The sequence below is a fragment of the Lampetra fluviatilis genome, chromosome 60, assembly GCF_964198595.1.
Source record: "Lampetra fluviatilis chromosome 60, kcLamFluv1.1, whole genome shotgun sequence".
Lineage (NCBI taxonomy): Eukaryota > Metazoa > Chordata > Hyperoartia > Petromyzontiformes > Petromyzontidae > Lampetra > Lampetra fluviatilis.
Genome location: NC_136334.1, coordinates 2805633 through 2827098, shown reverse-complemented (window position 1 = coordinate 2827098; position 21466 = coordinate 2805633). Strand labels below are relative to the sequence as shown.

General features: G+C 49.6%; 1 non-coding gene across 1 annotated transcript; it reads right to left on the bottom strand.

Moving 5' to 3' along the window:
* Positions 1-20801: 20801 nt before the first annotated feature.
* On the bottom strand, positions 20802-20876 carry TRNAG-CCC (transfer RNA glycine (anticodon CCC)). Its single transcript has one exon. It is a non-coding gene; the product is annotated as a tRNA-Gly (tRNA).
* Between the last annotated feature and the right edge of the window lie 590 nt (positions 20877-21466).

The window sequence follows — 21466 nt, the reverse complement described above, 5'->3', positions numbered from 1 at the left end:
GGCAAAATTAACGGAGCTCTCGCCAAGATTATCAATAGTTACAGTTTAACACAGCACGCTGCTCGGGAAACATACTGGATCACATTTTCACATCCGCCGATGCCGTAATTGTGACCGACATTGTTATAAAGATGTGGGTATTTTAGATGACAGTGTCATAACATGCAAAGTGGCATGATCGATTATTCGCCCACCCCATCACAACGATATCATACAGAGATTGGAAATGACTGGACCACGATGCTTTCCATCAGAATATCTGGTCATTATCGATATATCTAAATCCTGCAACGACAGTTGATTCATTTGCAGCTCAATTAGAAAATGAGATCACTGCTGTTCTTGATGAACTCGTATGCTAGACCTCCCAGACTCTATGGTCTTCCCAAGATCCATAAAGAAGGCACCCCGCTACGACCCATCATGTCAACGATTAACTCCCCTACCTACAAACTAGCCCGTTTTCTATCAGATACTCTACTTCCCTTCACAGGCAAGACCTCTTCGGCAGTACTCAACTCAACCCAACTAATCTCTTTGGTCAAGGACATGGTACTATCTCCTGATGATATCCTTGTCAGTTTTGATGTAGTATCTCTGTTTACCAAAGTTCCAGTGCCTGACACCCTAACAATAATTGAGGACTTGGTCCAACATGGATTGAATTCGGATGTACCTGCGCTGGTTAGGCATTGCCTCACCAACACTTATTTTACCTGGAATGGCACCTTCTACAAACAGAATGAGGGTACCCCTATGGGCTCCCCCTTGTCACCAGTGATAGCCAACATGTTCATGGAAAAGTTTGAATCAGACGCCATCCAGACATCCACCCTGCGTCCTTCCCTGTGGAATAGGTATGTGGATGACACTTTCATCATTTGGCCACATAGCCTCCCAGCATTGAACCACTTCTTGGACCACATCAATTCCAGACATCCATCCATCAGATTCACCATGGAAGTGGAGAAAGATGGCAAACTACCATTCTTAGATATTCTGTTTGAGAGGAGACCTGACGGATCCTTGGGACATTGTCTACAGGAAAACCACCCACACAGATTCCTACTTGAAACCGGATTCCCACCACCACCCATCTCAAAAGAATTCTCTCATCAAAACGCTATACCACAGAGCTCATGGCATTTCTGACCAACACCACCTGGCCAGTGAATTGAGACATGTACATCGGGCCCTCAGGATGAACGGATACTCTGACCGCACCATCCGCCAAGCTGTTTCTCCCACCATACAGAAACAGCCACTTGAAACTCCGATCAAAACTGTCACGTTACCATACATAGCAGGCCGATCATTGCTACAACGCGGTGGGCTCTCATGAGATTGTTTTCTCCGAGACTAAGGTGCTCTGCAAACCCTCTGGCTACCATCAAAGGTTTGTACACGAAGCCATTCAGATATACAAACACAGACATAATTTCAACCGTGATGATGGGTACAAACTTAGTAATCATTGGAAAGATGTTATCAACCATGCAAAAAAGATTTAATTACACATTTTTGGACCATATTATCTGACAGGCACTATTTTACTTTACTTTACCGAGTGTTAACATCCCCAGTGTTTAACAGTACTCTCTTTATTGTCAGCCAACACTGGTATAAACATGGGCATTTTCGTTCTTTTCTATCATGTGTATCAACAGGTGCTTGTACATATACATGTCCACGTACACTTGCACCCCATACTCTCTTTTAGCCCCCCCCCTCCTCGTCCAATACGTTAGCATGTGCAAAAATAGTTACTTGCGCACAAACACGTCCACGTCGCCGACGCCTACGTAACACTTCGTGCCTTCTTTCAGCCCCGCCCCCCCCCTCCTGATACGTTCTACGTAGCATTTCGTGCCTTCTTTTAGCTCCCCCCCCTCCCGATGATAAGCCCCCCCCTCTCCTCCCCCCTCAACTTGTATTTAAGGGCTTGCATCTTGAATCCTTGCCTCACTTGATGCAGCTAATCTGGCTGTGACGGTCCCACCTGATGATGGAGACTTGTGTTGCCTCCGAAACGTCGTGATTTTATTGTTTTATTTTAATTAATTTTAATTTCATTTTTTACCTACGTGACTTTACCGAAAGAACTAAGAGTATGAACTCGTATCCATCTGAACAAGCACAAATGGAACAGAGAAAGCGCTCAATAACTGGCTATCACTGGAGGCAACTGCTGCATAGCAGACCCAGAGGCAGCTGGATCATCTTTGGAAGAAAACTAGTTTAAAAATGTCTGACTCTCTTACAGAGCCACCTGCAGATTTGTAAATCGACTCATTATTAAGTCACGGAAAATGATCTATGCTCTGTGCGTCAATGAGTCGATTCGTGACTTGTGGCGCGTCGTGAGAGTCTTCTGCAATCCAACCACCCATCCATCAACTAGTCAACCCGGTCTATGCATAGTCTTGCAACGTTCTTCGCCAATACAATAGCGATGATCAAGATGGCAGTTTCTAACTTGAAGGCAAAGCATTATTCTGGTATGCCATGAGTTTGATCGGTGGCAGAGGTTTTGATGTTAATTGCACGGCTGCCAAATAAAACAATTGCCACTCAACTACATTCATACTCCTATTGGCATGGTTGGCTACATATAGTCTAAAATAAGTTTAACATACACACATACATACATGCATTTTCAAAATCCTGCTCAGATGTGCTTGCGCTGCTGATTGTCCACCTGGAAAAATTTTCAATCAGCGAGGGCTGTTCACCAGACCTGTCCAAAATGGCACAGCTGACACACCGCTCTTCAAAAAAGTTGGCTTGAGCCATGGTGACCCAGCAAACTATCACCCGATCTCAAACCTACGTATGATTTCAAAGGTCATAGAGCACCATTTTCTGAAGCAGTTACTTCCCCACGCCGCTGCGATGGGCAGACTCAACCTGTTGCAGTCGGCGTACCGGAAGTTCCATAGCACTTAGACGGCTCTACTAAAGATCACTGATGACCTCTATAAGATCATGGATGACCGATGTGCCACAGCGATGGTTAGCCTTGATCCCTCAGCTGCCTTATACACCATGGACTATGAGATACTCATTGGGCGGCTAAGGTAAAGGCTTCGTGTATCAGGTACGGTTCTGGGGTGTTTGATCACAGTTCGTTAAGCTGGGTGATGAACAGTCATTGCCTATGCAGTGCTTAGTTGGCGTACCACAGGTGTCCGTCCCCGGGCCCTTCCTATTTTCGACATGCGTCTCTCCGATTGCCGATGTCCTCTCAGCCTATGACATCAAGTATGCTGATGATACACAATTGTACAACACAGTGAAGTCAAAGTTAGATATGGAGAGCCTCGGTGATCTAGAAGATTGCACACGAGTGGTGCACCTGTGGTTTGCACAAAACTAAATCCTGCTTAATCCAGGAAAATTGGTGGTTCTGCTCGTTGGCACTTGGACTCAGACAAAACATATGTGCGAGGATCAGGTGTGGCAGTGGCCGACTCCAGGATTCAGTTTTCCACTCATCTAAACAGCCTCGGCACCATATTCGACCAGGACATGTCAGTTAATCACCAGGTGCAAAATATGGTCAGGTCCTGCTATTTTCATATCAGGGATTTACGACACATTCGGCCACTATTGAGTTGTGACCTAGCCAACACGATGGCATATACCATAATATTGACAAGGCTCGATTATTGCAAATGACTACTCTGTGGGACACCTGACAAGAACATTCGCAGGCTGCAGCATGTACAGATTCATTGGCACGTGTCATAGGTACTACAAGATCCGACCATGTCCGTCCGGTGCTTGCTGAGCTGAATTGGCTTCCGGTTGCTGAACGAAAACAAAAGGTCGCACACGTTACACACAGAGTGCTTGCCGCAACTGAACCACAATATCTTGCTGATCTCGTTAAGTAGCATAAACTATCACGCACACTCCGTTCATCCTCGCAGTGGCTTATGGCGAACCATCGAACAAAGACGGTCACTGCATTACGTGTTTTCAGATGGGCTTCTGCGACCGTTTGGATCGCTTATATTTCCGATATTATTAGGAAGCTACTGAAGATATTACTTTAAATCTAAATTGAAAACTCATTTCTATAGAACAGCTTCTTGTGTTTGGTTTGTTGTCCTTCCTCCGCACCTACGATGAGCACAGTTGGCTACGTACAGCGCAAAAGAAGTTCAACATACATACATATATAAGTCTGGGTTCAAGCGCAAGATCTAATGAGATGATAACGGATCAGTCAATACAGGCAATCCTGCAGACAAATCTGCACTGTGAAAACGACAAATGCATATCAAATAATCAAATCGTGAGTATATTTGATGTGTGCACCTTTTTTTAAGAGTGCAAGCTGTCACAACGATGCTATGTCTCAAAGACGAGTATAGTGTCTGGGTTTTATCGACACAGGTATTTTGCGAGAATTTTTTTTAACTTGATAAATTTAGGCCAGGGTGTTGGCATATGCGGACCACTCATTTTATAATAATAAGGAATCATTCAAGTCAAATCTGAAGTAAATGGAGGGTGGTTGTTGGTTAATACACCCAAATTATTAACCAGGGCAGCCGCTGGGCTAACACAACAAACCTCTGAAACAAATGGCAAACATAACACCGCTCGGCCATGCAACATCATGCTTGTGGCCTATCTGCCAACTGCTGCACCTTTGGCTTTCCTGAACTGTTGGAGGCGCAGAGGCCCCACTCGGTAGCTTTCCAGAGCTGCCAGGAAAGCGATCCCAGAAGCCTTTGCTGGCGCCTGTCCGACTTCCGGGTACAGGTTAGGCAGCACTTTTGAATTCAGCCACTTCCACAAGTTTTTCTGGTCCGTCACCTGCACCAACAGAAGATAGACAGGGTTAAACCTACAGTTTTTCACCTCTGAAACACAAAAAAAACAGGACATATGAGGAGAAGAAAATCTCACAAGACTGGGAAGAGGAAAAAACAACATGTAAAAATGCATCGTCTTGAGTGGTGTATGATTAGGCAACTGACAAAATCCGGGATTTTTTACGTCCCGGGAAGACTCACAAATTCCGTAAGATGATGCCACATGAATTGACATCATCGGATGTGTGCATGGCATGTGAAGTCCTTGCCATAGTAAAAAGGCTTCACCCTTAAAATATATTGCCAAGTTCTGGTCAACTCTATGATACATTTACCCAGTTGTCTATGGGTGAAGTCGTTAATTGTCAAGACAGCTTTATAATACAATTTAATTTACATTGTTCCATTGCTACTGCAGTAATTGTGACCCTCTACACTCCCCATTAGAGATAGATGGATGGGCAAAACTAATGATCCATGCTGTCAAGCTGAAATAGAAAACCGCTGAAAAAGATCAGCGATAGTTTTCAATGTCGTGGGTTTTCCCTGGGCGCTGTGGTTTCCTTCTACGTGTATAAACATGAATTGGCCAATATGACCTTAATATATAGTGAACTGCAGAGCCTGGGGCGAGGGGGGGGAGATTTGGCACCGCATCCTCGTGTGATTGCCTTCCCATTCGTCGAGGGTTCCTCGCACCGCAACATTGTTCTCTTTCTACGACAGCAAACAAGTACTGTGCAGTGGCGTGTTATAAGTTGTAATTTCAGTAAACCCTCGTTATTCGCGAGTTTTGGATTTGCGTGTTTCGCATATTCTCGAGTTACTAAATGTATACCAATTTCCTATTCGCGACCTGTTGGACTCCAGTATTCGCGAGTGTATTTGCCAGACCGCCGACACCAGGGAGGTGCGCGCAGAAATGTACATTTCAAACTATCTGCGAAGATTAGGCTCACCCCCTCGACTGATCACGCAGTGCTTAGTTTTGCAGTAATCCCACTCTGCACTCCCTATTGTGCATTTTTAGTTTATACGTACCTACAGTAGACTCATTTATACAGTACTAGCTTCACTACCCGGCTTCGCCCGGGACTTGGATTCACCACGCCCGGCCGCCTTTATCTCCCCAGTGGCGATGTTCACACAACACACCAGTTGCTCGTTTGAGACTTAGTCGACCTAGGGGAGGCCCATGACCGGTTCAAATAATCGTCACCGGTGGTGGCCGTGAGCAGGAATCAAACTCGGGTCGCCGGGTTCGTAGCGCAGCGCGCTAACCACTACACTACCGCTCCCCCCACACACATGCGTGCGCGTCCATAGGTACACATACACGCACTTGCTGCAGACACACAACTTTCAGGGTGCGTATGGCAGTAAACGACTGAAATAATAAAGCAATGCTGCGCGAAGAACGCCTAAGACCTGCAACACATTTGTATTTCACTTTACCCGCGGAGGGTTGGGGGGTGACATGAGCAGGCACACTGCATTACGCTTCCGCATACGGGTCACGTGACAGATGTGACGTTACAGCTTACTTGCCGTGTAAAATATATGCATTATTGCGCCCCCCCCCCCCCCCAAAATACAAAAGTCTCTTTTCAGAATGTTTGCATGGTGTACAGTCTGGAAAGTACCCACATGGCAAATTTCAAGTTTCTTGCATGTCGAGAAGTACCCTAAACATTTTGAACAGGCACACATATTCACACATTTCCTTTTTATATATATAGATAAATAAATAAGTCGACTGTGAGGTCCATTAAACAGAAGGTGATTGCAATCAGGGAAAGTGTTGCGGCTAGTGCTCCCAGAGTGCTAAAATGATAACTGTGCATTGTTATTAAACACCTGCATCTCCTGAATTATTCACTACCACCTCCACCATCGTCAAACCATCATCATCATCAAAGGTAATGGAAAAACACAGGTCTTTCAAATGTATGTTTTCATTGCAGTCCTTGTTATTAAACATTTACTATTTCCCTCATGTTCAATCGTACCAGGAATGTAACCCAATTTTTCACATTGGAACAAGGTTTCTGCATTCACAAAGTCCGCATTCGTGAATGTTTTTCACGAACGTAACCCTCGTGGATAGAGAGGGTTGACTGTTATTATTACTGTCGCTGCTGTCATGGGGAAAATGCTGCTTGCCTTATCGAAGGAGCTATCTGTGAAGGTTCTCCTCAGCATGCGGTGCATCAGGAAGGTGTGGTCGTCGACACGCGTGTACACGATGACCAGCAGCACCGATATGAGCGCGAGGTACACGGCAAATTCCTTGAGGTAAGAGGAGGCCGCCTTCTCCTGGCCGACCGCCTCGCGCATCTCGACCAGAGTCTCTGCCGGAGGAGGGCCCGTTATGTAGTCCAGCTCCGGAAGCTCGACAGCATCATCCTCCAGGTCTGCAGACAAAGGTAAAACGGTAAAGGTGCAGCCCTGCAATTGCTCGTGCGCATGTCTGCTGGCAGAAGGCCTCCACAAGAAAGAACTCTGTCGAGCCTATAGAAACAAACACACTCATACTCTCTGAAAACACACGTTATAAGTTACACCCCGTGGTCAATCCACTGCTGGATGGAGGAATCCTGATGCCGTGGCTGTTGTTCTACGGGCTGTTCTCCAAGATTAAGTAATGCAGCTCTATGGTATCCTAATCTCTGGGCCGTTTTTCAACAAGAACGGTTGCTCTGGTCTGCAAGATATCCGTGAGGGTACTTCCGTGGTCTGAGATGATGCCGAGAACACATTTGGAACAAATGGAATGCACTGGAAAAATAACCCACAGACATGTGAGGGTTAATAATTGTCATAATATTATAATATGCAATACTTATTTATATGTATTATTAATTGTGTTGCAAAACAATAAAGTTGCAGTCCTTGCAGATGCTTGCCTGCACCACCGCTGGCAGAAGGGCCACCAATAGAGGGCACTCTGAAGAGCCCTTTAGATCCTGAACAAGCTCATGGCACATGAAGCGAAATGTCGGATTTCATGCCAAACGGCACGCAGTACGATCCAAAAACACGCCTAAGAGCTGCACAGCACCACCATGACAATCTATGCAGTGCTTTGTTGCTCTAGTAATTGCAGTGATGTAATCATGTTATCAGGGTAGTGCGCCAAACCCCAGTCTCATAATTAGCACAGCGCTGTCAGGTGTGTCCTTGTGTGTGGTGGGAAACCCGGAGGTGTTTGTGTGTGCGTGTGTGTGGTGGGAAACCCATACTGCTCTCGTGCTTTGTGACCGGGCGAGGTAAATTTCTGTCCTCCAGGTAGACCAGGGTGTCCTGGTCCTCGTATTGCTGCTTTTTTTTTGCCACAATGGCACCCAACATCGACAGCCCGATCACCTGCATTCAAACAAGTGTTTTATAGTATGTACACACAAGCATTCAAGCAACCAGAAAATACATACACTTTGAGATATAAAACCAATGGGGGCCTAGTACTGTATTCACCAATCCGTGTGCATTATTGATTTGTTGGTCATTCTGATGGCAGCACAAAGAAAAGCTGTATCCATAATTTCTCAACCCCCATAAGTCCCATGCTAAGGTCCATCCATGGAATGTATTAATACAAATATATGTACAAACACACACAATGACTTAACATAAGCCATTGACATCATCATTATCGTCATCAGAAATGTATTAGGGTTTGCATGAATATCGCACTTAAATGCCTCAGTAACTCATAGCACCTTGCCTCACATCTCAATCATTCTAGTTCCCTGCTGCCGTCTAGCATTGGGGATCCCCGTGGGCAGCTATCTTTCTGTGGTACAAGGCATATGCAGCACTGGCCTGCTACTGGGCATTAGTATGACAGTGTGGGGGGGGGGGAAGTTGGGCTTTGTGGCTCTTCCCAAAGAGGTATTGTCACCTCTATGGGTTATTCCTCATTGTCACCATCATCGTCATCAACTAAAACATGTCTCTCGTGAAAAGTTTTGAACAATAAATGAGCAGACAATTGATATTCAATTAAATGGTCCATCTTCGATGCAAAAACCATAAAAGTATTTCTTATAGAACCCATCCTCCACACGGGCTTTGCGGAGTGCATACTTTCAGTAGCAATTTTTCAAGATAAGTAAACTATGGACTGGTTTCTCATCTGAGTGGCCTGCTATGATCTGTGCCACCCGGGCGCCTCTGTTTACATGTAAACTTAATTGATGCAAACTGTTTAATTCGTGTTTTCGTTTACACTATATTTTCGTAAAAAAAAAAAATTGTACTTATGTAGTAACGTTAAGGGTGTAACTATGGTGTTAGCGCCAGGCAGAGTGCTACTGTGCGTCTGGAACCTCTCCCTGGGACCAGAGTGAGTCTGGCATGTGAACGGGCTCAAGGGGGCATAGTCCTGGTGACGGCTGAGAGAGGGCAAGTCAGGACATGCTAGTCTGGGTGAACCCGAGAGGGCACGTGACCGGGACAGGGTAGGGAGAGGGGCCAGAGGGGGGTTTGAGGGACACGTGATGCTCGCTCGAGATCCTGGCCAGAGGCGGTGCAAGGCCACGCTCAGGAGCATAAAGGTGTAGTCCCAAGAGAGTTCTTGGCTGTTTTCTGGAATCAACCCTCGGCGCCACGTCTCTCCAATCTTCGGTCTCCGCTCGGCAATGTGGGTCAGTCAGGCCGTTACTGACTGACCCGGTTATGTAGTTACCTGGTTAAAGTAGTGTCGTTACCCTGTTGGGGTCTAGAGTGTACGTTAAAGTAGTTAGCCCCGTTCGGCTGTGTAATAAACGTGTTGCCTCCAAGTCAAGTGTGTGCCTCCATATTCAACACTACACTTATTTAAACTGGGGTGTCTCTTGCAATCGAGACTTTCCAAAGGGTTTATTAATGATTCGAGAAGTTATCTATTTGAAAAAATAAATTTAAAAATCTAACCAACATTTTATAAATAATTTTACTTTCCCAACCTTAATGGGCTGAATGAGGATGACGGATATGCAGAAGGAGGTGAGGAAGCGCACGAGCCAGCGGTTGGCCTTCTCGGGGCCCCACTCCATGCTGTAGAGGATGGTGAAGAAACCGCTCGTCCCGATTACCAGAACCACCAGCGTCCAGGCAATGTACAAGGTCCAATGCGGGAACTGCTGCGATGTGCAGCCCCCTCCTCCTCTGCCCGTCTTCTTCCAGGGCTTGTTGCCCGTGCGGCGGAAGATCTGGACAATAAGGATGCTGATCGGGACCTCCATGAGAGCGCTCGCGATCATGACGAAGAGCTCGCCGTACGTGAAGGGCCCGATGTGCGGCGTGCTGGCCTGGCCCTTGTCCGTCTCGAACCACATGGCATTGACGAGCATCATGAGGAAAAGCAGCGATACGCAGCTTGACAGCCGCTCCACTCGCGAGAAGTTGCTCTTGGACGGACGGAAGAAAATGGAGCTCCTGCGGGTGAAGAGTTGTGCCGAATATACACACATTGTATTAAACAGCAAGGTCGAGTCAGTAGCCAAATTATCCTTGTCATTGTTACGGTTGGGGTTAATAATGTTGTAGTTTTGAATATAGTGTTGTTTGTGCAATTGCATCGCACAATCGCTGAAGAACTTTAGACGAGCTGGAAGCAAACACGGTGGTGAGCCAGCAGTTTCAACAATTGCCCAAGGTCCACAGTCCTCTCTATATTAATGTTTTGGAGCCAATTAATAATAATGGGTGTTTATAGATGTGTGAGGAAACCAGAACACCCGAGTAAAACCCACGCGTGCGAGGGGGCAACACAATCGCAGTCAGTGGAGACAAACTATAATTTTCCGAACTTTGCTGCACCGCCTTCTCCTGCTGAGCCAGGGTATGCACCCAGATGGGTGAGTACAGTACCTGACTGGTATTTAAAACTACTAAAAATATTTTTCAGATTTTTTTTGTTTTACCAGGTAAGGCACACTGAGCTACGTATATAGCTCTTTTTCCGAAGCAACCTGGCCACAAATGATAGCTCAATGAAGTGGCTTGTCATGTGTAAATGTAAAGCAGCAGCCAAATACTCTAAACGCATTTTTTTTTAAATGGAGGGAAAAACCGGAGGAACTGGAGAAAAATCCACGCCACCACAGGGAGAACATGCAAACTCCAAATATACAGGCGTCAGGGTTGAGATCGAACCCACGACCTCCTATATACCAAGCGAGGTAGTTAACATCTCGCAACCACGGTGCCCACCGTGGCATGTGGTATGGGTACTCCTATCCCATACAGCTGTAGAGGTGTTAGAGAGAGAGCCCGTTATGCATGGCAGCTTATGGCAAACAAACACAGTGGGCGGGGCTACGTGAGTGCACGGGGAGGTGCTCTCTACGACGTCCGCGCCAGGCACCCGGGGGGGCCCCACCCCTCAGCAGGGGGCTGGATATAAAAGGGGATGTATCGGAGGGCTCGGGGTTCTTGTTAAGCTAACCAGTGAAGACTGAAGACGTCTTAGCTAGAGCCCTGGACTCCCCTGGTTCGCCGTCCTTATCAGGGCCGAACAGGACCGAGCCAGCGGCGTGGTCCCGAGATCCAGAGCCGGTGCTCTTGTCAGCGCTGGTCTGGGACTCAGGGTACCGGGCCCGACTTACCAGTGTCGGGCCAGATAGCCTCCCCTAGCCCGTTAGAGGAGGACTAGGAGGCAGGCTAGGAAGTAGCTAGCGCGTGTATCCCCAGCTAGCTGGGTGAGGGGGCCGACACCCCCTCTAGTGTTGTATGCCACAACTGTGCTGTGTGAATAAACCCGTGTGCCTCCAACTCCGGCGTCCAAGAGTCGTGAACTCTATTACATCTGGTGTCAGAAGTAAAGATCTACGAACATGGACACGCGCCGGACAGCTCGAGTCAGGGTACCGGAGGGGGAGGACACCGTTGCAGTCGGGGAGCCCGGGACGGCTGAAGAAAACACGGAGCAGTCGGGGTCGGATGCGTCCACACCGCAGCAACAGGAGAATGGAGAGCCGTCGACAGAGGGGCTTAGGCAGGCGCACGCTAAGCTGGCGGAGCTGCTGTACGCCGCTGCCGCCATGCTGGACCAGATCACACAGCTGGGGGCTGCTGGACCGCCACAGGGCGACGGCAGCCGGCGACCACAGCGCCTTCCCGCCATTTCGACGGAGCACCACTTTGAAAATCCCGCCATCGCCGCAGCTGCTGTTGAGGGCGTGGCCGGGTTGAGCATCGAGTCCAACGGCGGGCATACAGTACCTGCCGCGTCATCACCAATGGACGGCACGTCACCACGGGTGCGACCGGCGATGCCATCGGTTGTTCGAGCCGCGGCACAGCCGGGTGGGGGAGACGGAGTCGCGGCACAGCTGGGTGGGGGAGACGGGGGAGTGCGACCTTCCGCGGCAGCCACCGCGTTACATCAGCGGCTACCTCCACTCAAAGAATTTGTGGGCGAGGAAGGCGACTGGGGCGGCTTCCAGCGGCGCTTCCTCGCTCACCAGGAAATGGCGGAGTGGACGGACGCCGAGGCTCTCCGCGCACTGCTGGCACTCCTCGACAGCGACGCCCTTGCCACTCTAACATCGGCACCGAAGGAGAGGCGCTCCACGCTGCAGACGGCGATGCAGCTGCTGTCTGCGGTCTACGGTCCACCGTCGGACTGTAGGCAACTCTTTTACGATCGCCAGCGGGGGGCAAAGGAGTCACCCCTGGCGTACCGCACAAGCCTCCTGGCACTGGCGAAGGCGGCCTTTCCACGGATGGACATCGAAGGTGTCGACGCCATGGTCACGGAAAAGATACTCCTGCTGGCAGATGACTTGGAGATCGTCATCGTCGCACAAGACGACGCGGAGATGTGCTCCCTCCAAGCGGCACGACTCCTCCACGCAAACCTGCTCGCGCAATGACGGAAGGCCAGCAAGGCGGCGAGCGGGTGTGCCGTGGCTGCAGCCACCCTCCCGGCGGAAGAGATTTGCGCCATCGACCATCAACGGCAGCAGGGAGCGGGAGTACGGGCGGACCGGGGCGGTTCGAGCCATCTCGACCATCCATCGTCTTCGCCAGCGCTCCCGCGCTGTTACAACTGCGGCATCCGGGGCCATGTCACCTCGGGGTGCCGCTCTCCTCGGCAGCGGGGGACGACACCTCGACGGGACGCCGGCCCTCTTCCCAAGCTCCGTCATCATAACCCGGCGTGTCGCGGCACCCCTCATGTTTGGCCCACGCACACGCCCGTCACACACTCAAACACCGCGGCGAAGGGGGGGTTGATATCGCGCACCACCGCACCAACACGCACCACTCTGGGTACTCATATCGAACCCAGCCAGTGGTCCGTGTTGGCCCATCGTGTTGTAGCCGCATCGTCGGGGTCGTCTGCCGTTGTGGGGCACATCGACGGGGTTGAGGTGCGCATCCTGGTCGATACGGGAGCATCGGCGACCATTATTTCGGAATTGATATACAATATTCTCCCTGTCCAGAGCCGTCCTTTGATGCCCGTTAACGTGCCATTTTATGCTGCTAATGGGGGCTCACTTGGCATCATTGGACAAATTCGAGCCCAAATTTGTATCGGGGATATTAAATTGTCTGGGCCGATTTTTGTTTCCTCCTCGCTGGCGGTTCCGTGCCTGCTGGGGACGGACTTCCTGGCCAAAATGCCGATTAGGATTTTAATCGACCAGGGATGCATTGAGCTCCCGTCGGGCCGACGCATGGCGTTTCTACCATCCCCCGTTACGAGTCGGATGGCGTTCGCGACGGTGCCGGCGTTCGTAGATAGAACGGTGCGCGTTCCTCCGGGGGCACAAATGTTGATTCCTTTGAAACTTCGGCGGCCTTTCGCTAAGGGCATTGGGGCCCAGGGGGTTCTGCTGGGGCCGTCTAGGGCCGGGGTTAGTGGACCTCATTTACTTCCGGCCCAGACCATAGTGAGAGGGGACGGAGACCCCTTCATCGCGGTCCTCAATGTGGGCTCGCAGACGGTGGTGGTCCCACAGGGGACCGTGCTTGCTCACGCAACGCCGGTGCCCTGCGAGGAACCCGTCGCGAATCACGTGAGCGCTGTTCCAGCGCCTCGACCACATTCGGACAGCGATGAAGGGTGGCTCGAGGCGCTTTGTGCGGGATCGACGGACCTGTCAAATTCAGAGCGTCAACAGCTTAAAACACTACTGCGGGAATTTTCCGACGTTTTTAGTCGGGACAAATACGATTTGGGCTGCACTCATCTGCTGCGTCACCATATTGATACGGGTGACAGCGCGCCAATATGCCAGAATCCTTTTCGGTTAAGTCCCGCCGAAAAGGACCATGTCAAATCGGCTGTTGATGACATGTTAGCCGCCGACATCATTTCTCCTTCCACCAGCCCTTGGGGAGCGCCGATCGTCCTAGTTAAGAAACAGGACGGCTCGTTGCGGTTTTGCGTTGATTTTCGGCGCCTTAACAAAATTTCGGTGGCCGACGCATACCCGTTCCCACAGATGGACGAATCGCTTGACGCCTTGGCGGGAGCGCGATTCTTCTCCACATTGGATTTACTTTCGGGATTCTGGCAGCTTCCTCTGGACGATGATTCAAAGCCTAAAACTGCTTTCCGCACACCGCACGGCCTGTTCCAATTCAACCGGTTTCCGATGGGACTCCACTCAGCGCCGGCAACTTTCCAGCGTTTGATGGAATTAGTTTTGGCTGGATTGCAATGGGACTCGTGCTTGATTTATTTGGACGACGTTATCATCTTTAGTAAAACATTTGACGAACATCTCCAGAGGTTGCGGGCGGTTTTCCAAAAGATGCGGGCTGCTAATTTGAAATTCAAACCCCAAAAATGTCATCTATTACGCGAATCGGTGCGTTATTTGGGACACATCGTGGGACGCTCAGGTATTGCTACCGATCCCGCCAAAACGCAGTGCGTCAGCTCCTGGCCGACTCCCACCTCGGTGGGGGAGGTCAGGAGTTTCATTGGCTTCGCGTCCTATTACCGACGATTTGTCGCGGATTTTGCGACGATTGCGAAACCCCTACACGCTTTAACGTCAAAAGGGGTTCGGTTCCACTGGGGACAGGAGGAGGAGGCTGCTTTCCGCTCCCTTCGGGACGCTCTGGTGACAGCTCCTCCCTTGGCTTACCCCAATTTTTCTAAGCCCTTTTTGCTTGACACCGATGCGAGCAACACGGGTATTGGGGGCGTGCTTTCCCAGGTGGTTGACGGCGTGGAACGGGTGGTCGCGTACGGTAGTCGGGTGTTGTCTCCTGCGGAGCAGAGATATTGTGTCACCCGTCGGGAACTGTTGGCAATTGTCTATTTCATCCAACAGTATCGCCCATATCTGTACGGTCGGCATTTCATCGTCCGCACAGATCATGCGGCACTACAGTACGCCCTGCGAGTTCAGCAACCATCGGGACAATTGTCTCGATGGTTGGAGATTCTCCAGGACTTCGATTTTGAAACCACCTACCGTAAGGGCGTTCGCCACACCAATGCGGACGCTCTGTCGCGCATGCCAACCACCTCCGAATGTGCATGCCTCCTGGGGTCTGGACGTTGCAGGCCTCCGGGGGACATATCGGTTCCGGTCTTGGCGGCCGCCGCCGACGACGAAACATTGATTACTAATTCGATCGCACAGCAGGGAAAAGATTCCCTGTTGGGGTTGCCCGTCACTGAATGGGGGCGCCTCCAGATGGAGGATACCTCCCTCCTCGGGTGGCGTCGTCGCGCCGGCGGTGCTGGGTGGGGGAGGGGTGATGCCGACGCATGGGAAATGGTGCCAGGTCTGCTGATGCATTGGGACGGGAAATCCCATCGACACCGGCTGGTGGTCCCTTCTGGGTTGCGGGGCAAGGTGGTGTGGGCCGCTCACGAGCGCCTCCTACACCTGGGGACCCAAAAGACCCTCGCCTTGCTCCAACTTGATTTTTTTTGGCCAGGCATGACGAGGGATGTCGGGGATTTATTGGGGTCATGCCCTCGGTGCGCGCAACGAAAACCGCCAGCACGGGAGTCTAACCCACCCTTGCAATCAATCAAAGTGTCCAGAATAAATGAGCTTGTCGCGCTGGATATTTTGGGCCCATTCCCCGCCACCCCCAGGGGCAATAGATATTTGTTGACTGGTGTGGAGTATTTTACGCGCTGGCCTATGGCCTGGCCCCTTGCCAACCAGTCGGCAGCAGCCATCGTGGAGGCCTTTGTTCAGGGATACGTCCTGGACAAAGGTGCTCCGGAGCGGCTGCTGACCGACCAGGGCAAACATTTTTCCGGCAAACTACTCCAACAAGTCTGTGAGCTCCTGGGCACGAAAAAAATTCGAACCTCTCCGTATCACCCGCAAACTGACGGGATGGTCGAGCGTCTGCATCGAACCATCACGTTAATGTTGTCACAGCAGGTTTCGGACTCACAGACCAATTGGGACCTGCAAATTCAAGGGGTCTTGGCGGCATACCGGATGGCCCCCCATACAGCTACGGGATTTTCCCCCTTCTACCTCATGTACGGCTGCGAACCTGACCCGCCTGTTCGTGCCCAGCTGCAGATCCCCGCGCCGCTGGGTAAAACTAAATTGGCTGACCATGTAAAATTTAATCTGGCCAAATTAACAGAGGCACGGGATGCTGCCATGCAAAACTCTGACCTCCGTCAGAAAGCGAATGAGCGGCTCAGACTGGGTCGGGCGCACATGCTGCAGTGGAAGCCGGGGGACAAGGCATGGCTGCACTGTCCCCAGGTGCCACTTGCAACCTCCTCTAAGCTGGTGCGGCCGTGGCGGGGCCCTGTGGAGGTGGTCAAGGTTTTGCGACCGCAGTGCGTGCGCATCAAATGGGGGAAGCGGCGGTGGTTCGTGCACCCCTCTAGATTAAAACCCTTCGTTGCGGTACACATCCCCACTTCACACACGCGTGGCCAAACATGTGGGGGGTCGACCGACTCACTGGGTCCGTCTCCGTCGCTCTCACCTAATGCCTTGCCGGCTGTGCCACCTCCAGGTGCATCAGGAGTGACGGGCTCACGCCCGATCACCCCTCCTGGGGATGCCAAGGGTCACGCAGGGTCGGATGAGGGCCCACTCCGAGACGGACAGTTGCCACCTGACGGTCCGCCACCCGGGGTTACCCCATGTGAGGGGCCCGCTGCAAGGACGCGCGCTAAAATGCACAGACTGTTGTGAGCCCGGAAGATGTGTACATAGGTTGTGTTCATTGTGTGTTGTGTAGGTGGTGTGTTCCCTGCTCATTGCATGTACATATGTTGGGTTCGCCATGTGTTGTGTGTGTGGTGGGTTCCCTGCAAATTGTATATAGGCTGTTTTTACGGAATTCGTATTTATCCGGGGGGGGGGGGGGGGGGGGCGGGTGCGTCGGGTTGTTTTCTCTTCTCGCTGTTGCGTTCTTGTTGTATTCTTGTTATTGTTGAAAAATAGTGAGGCACACGCGCGGTCAGGGGGTAAATGCGCTTTTATTGTCATTCTTTTTTGTATGTTGGCAGCCGGGACGGCTGCAAGCTATGCGGGGGGGGGGGGGGGTGATGTAGGGGTGTTAGAGAGAGAGCCCGTTATGCATGGCAGCTTATGGCAAACAAACACAGTGGGCGGGGCTACGTGAGTGCACGGGGAGGTGCTCTCTACGACGTCCGCGCCAGGCACCCGGGGGGGCCCCACCCCTCAGCGGGGGGCTGGGTATAAAAGGGGATGTATCGGAGGGCTCGGGGTTCTTGTTAAGCTAACCAGTGAAGACTGAAGATGTCTTAGCTAGAGCCCTGGACTCCCCTGGTTCGCCGTCCTTATCAGGGCCGAACAGGACCGAGCCAGCGGCGTGGTCCCGAGATCCAGAGCCGGTGCTCTTGTCAGCGCTGGTCTGGGACTCAGGGTACCGGGCCCGACTTACCAGTGTCGGGCCAGATAGCCTCCCCTAGCCCGTTAGAGGAGGACTAGGAGGCAGGCTAGGAAGTAGCTAGCGCGTGTATCCCCAGCTAGCCGGGTGAGGGGGCCGACACCCCCTCTAGTGTTGTATGCCAGAACCGTGCTGTGTGAATAAAACTCGTGTGCCTCCAACTCCGGCGTCCAAGAGTCGTGAACTCTATTACACAGCTCCTCACCTCTGCAAGGCCCTCAGGCTTTTTCCCCACGTCAAGGCAGCTGGTCGTATTTGGATCACATTTGCAACCAATTTAACCCGATCTCAGCTAAGTGGGGTTGAGCTTACATAGTATTTTGGTGGGAGTTGGAAGTGGCGAGTGTCACCTCCTCATATGCACTTGGCTTTCTGTGAGCTCTCCGCGTTACTCCCACATTTTGCTCATGCATGGTGTTGGCCATACTTCCTAACGCAAGACCCTCAAATACGTTTTACTACAGTCCTGTATTTATACTGCTGTAGGGTGATGCGATATCATGGGCAGCAGAGGGCAGTGCAGCAAAATCCACTTTTTCTCTCACATCTACGCTCTCCCCACCTTCAACCCACAAAGGCCAGCGTGAAGTATGGTCAATTAACCCCACACAACTCCCACGGCACTGGGAGGCCCTCAACTGGCACTGAATTTACAGAGAAGCTGTGCACGTGAACTTGTACACGTTGTTGTTACAGTAGACGCTGGATGTAATCACACTTTAAATGAGCATAGTTCTGGTATAAGCAACGCCAGTGCCTTACTAATATTAGAAGAGCGTTCTAGACGGCCGCAGAAGCGCATCTGTAAGCGCGCGATGCAGTGAATGTCTTTGTTTATGGCCATGAACTAGTCTGATTGGAGTTGAGCGCCGGTGTCTGGCAGCTTCGCGATGTGGCGCGGTATATGACGTGGAGCACGTCTCGCTCACCACAAGTGGCCTTCAGCGTAGTTGCTCTTCATAGTGGAGGAGAACAGCCTGTTGGAGTCGAACACGGTCTGGTGGTCGCTCATCGTGATATCCCTGCACACGCGTCCATCACCCTGGTCCACCGCCAGCCAATTGTTGCACACGAAGTAGAACCTGGTGGCGGTGGGCAGCATCGAATGTTACCGAGATTCAGAGCAGCAGTGGCCACCGAGCCCTGTTCTTTCCTCGCCATGCTCGGTAGAGTTCAACATAAAGTGGCCGGGTTGATTGATACAACTATGTAACACAATCTTGATTTGAAGCTTTCGTGACTGCAGGAATCCATACTCTTTGGTTATTTCGGTAAGTCACGTAGGTAGAAATAAAACAAAATAAATCACGACGTTTCAATAGCAACACAAGCCATCGTCTTCAGGTGAAAATCGCGACAGCCGCGATGTCTGCTGCGAGCAGCAAAATGTCTGCTGCCTAACTTCGCTCGTTGACTTTGATATGCTTTTCTCATCAACTTTAGCATGCTATTCTTGGCTATTTTTTCATTAACTTTTACATGCTTCTCTCATCAAAATACATAAGCTAATCCTACATGCTAATCTTGAGCTCTTATGCGCTACGGAAGCTCATTAACTTTGCACTATAATCCAACATGCTAATCTAAATTTAATTTCCTTTAACATGCCACGCTATTTATTACCTTTACACTATAATACCCCATTAACACTACTTCGGCTACCTTTGTTCTCAAAAACTTAATAAACTCTCGCTGGTCACAGCTTCTCTTCATAAGGCAGCAGACATCTTGCTGCTCGCAGCCGACATCGCGGCTGTCGCGATTTTCACATGAAGACGATGGCTTGTGTTGCTATCGAAACGTGATTTATTTGGTTTTATTTCTACCTACGTAACTTACCGAAAGAACCAAAGAGTATGTAACACAATTTTTATTCCTTGGTAATACGTGTTATTTTTTAATTGATTATACCTAAAAAGTATAGAAAATGGCTATTATTACCCACAAACTGTGATTGTCAATGGGCCCCTTTTTCCAGTAAAAGATGATGATAAAAAGTGTCCCGTAGATATAACTACTCAAGCAGAGATATTAATGCTTTGATATTTGCATGGTCTTTGTACTGTTTATTTAGTGTTCAGTTAAATTTTTACTTAAAACTTTCGTGACTGCAGGAATTCATATTATTTGGTTCTTTTGGTAATGTCACGTATATAGAACAAATAATAATTACAATAAAGTGAATAAAAATACCACGACGTTTCGATCGCAACACAAGCGGTCGTCATCAGGAAAAGGGGTTAGCCTCTAAAGGCACACTGTTTATAAAGGTTTTGAGATGGGCGTAGCCAAAGTGTATCAGCAGCACCAGCAATGCCAATGCAGCAGCAATATCAATGCAGCCAGGAAATCACTGCACCCCGCTCTACACACCAAACTGCTGATGGTGGAGGTTGATTGACAAGAAAAGACAAGTCAAGTCATGACCCAAAGGTGTTGATAACATCTTTCCAATGATTGCTTTATTTTAATTATTTTATTGTTATTAATTTTTCTATCTACGTGACTTCACCGAAAGAACCATAGAATATCAATTCCTGCAGTCACGAAAGTTTTAAGTCAACATTATGTCGGCCTTGCTGTGCACTGCGTTGCACCGCTAGCTGAGTAGATAACCTCACGTCCAATAAACCCTCAGAGCCAGGGTGAACATCCGACTCCAAACGTCATTTATTGATTTAAACGAGGTAATAAATTAACCCGTAAAAACTAAGTTTTTCACTCTAAATCCTTTATATGCGTGGCGGCTAGAGTCCTCTCGTCCTCTGGCTTGAGATGGCTGGCACCTATGGGTCAGATGATTGTCTGCCAGCATTAAGCAATTGGTAATGAAATATTTAAAAAAAATTCCCTAAACAGTGTAAAATTTTGGAAAAATGTTTTCACGAAAATTAATTGTCACACACAACGAGTCTGTGTGGAAAATGTCAGCTCGATTGGATCACGGGAAGTGGGTTAAAAAACGAGCGAAAGATTTGCACGGTCCTAAGCAAGCAAGCGAACTTAATATAAAGGATTTAAATAAGTATAACCCGTAAAAACAAAGTTTTTCACTATAAATCCTTTATATGCGTTGCAGCAAACTTAATATAAAGGATTTAATAATATATTCGCCTGTGTAGGACGCGGGGATCGATCCCGCGACCTTTGGCATGGGAAGCCAGGGCGCTACCAACTGCGCTACTCCGCCACGGCCTGTGGAGGGGTTACGCTCTGGGCTCTTACACTGTGACGTTCAGCCAAAGCCATGAATGAGTTCTATTTGAATATATGTAAAATAATTTTTTTTTTGCCTACAAAGTGTAAAATTTTGGGAATTTTTTTTCACGAACATTCATTGTCTCGCACAACGAGTCTGTGTGGAAAATGTCAGCTCGATTGGATCAGGGGAAGTGGGTTAAAAAACGACCGAAAGATTTGCATGGTCGTAAGCAAGCAAGCACGCAAGCAAGCAAGCAAACTTAATATAAAGGATTTAAAAATATATTCGCCTGTGGAGGACGCGGGGACCGATCCCGTGACCTTTGGGCATGGGAAGCGAGGGCGCTACCAACTGCGCTACTCCGCCACGGCCTGTGGAGGGGTTACGCTCTGGGCTCCTACACTGTGACGTTCAGCCAAAGCCATGAATGAGTTGTATTTGAATAAATGTAAAATAAAAAAAATTTGCCTAAAAAGTGTAAAATTTTTGAAATTTTTTTTCACGAACATGAATTGTCTCGCACAACGAGTCTGTGTGCAGAATGTCAGCTCGATTGGATCACGGGAAGTGGGTTAAAAAA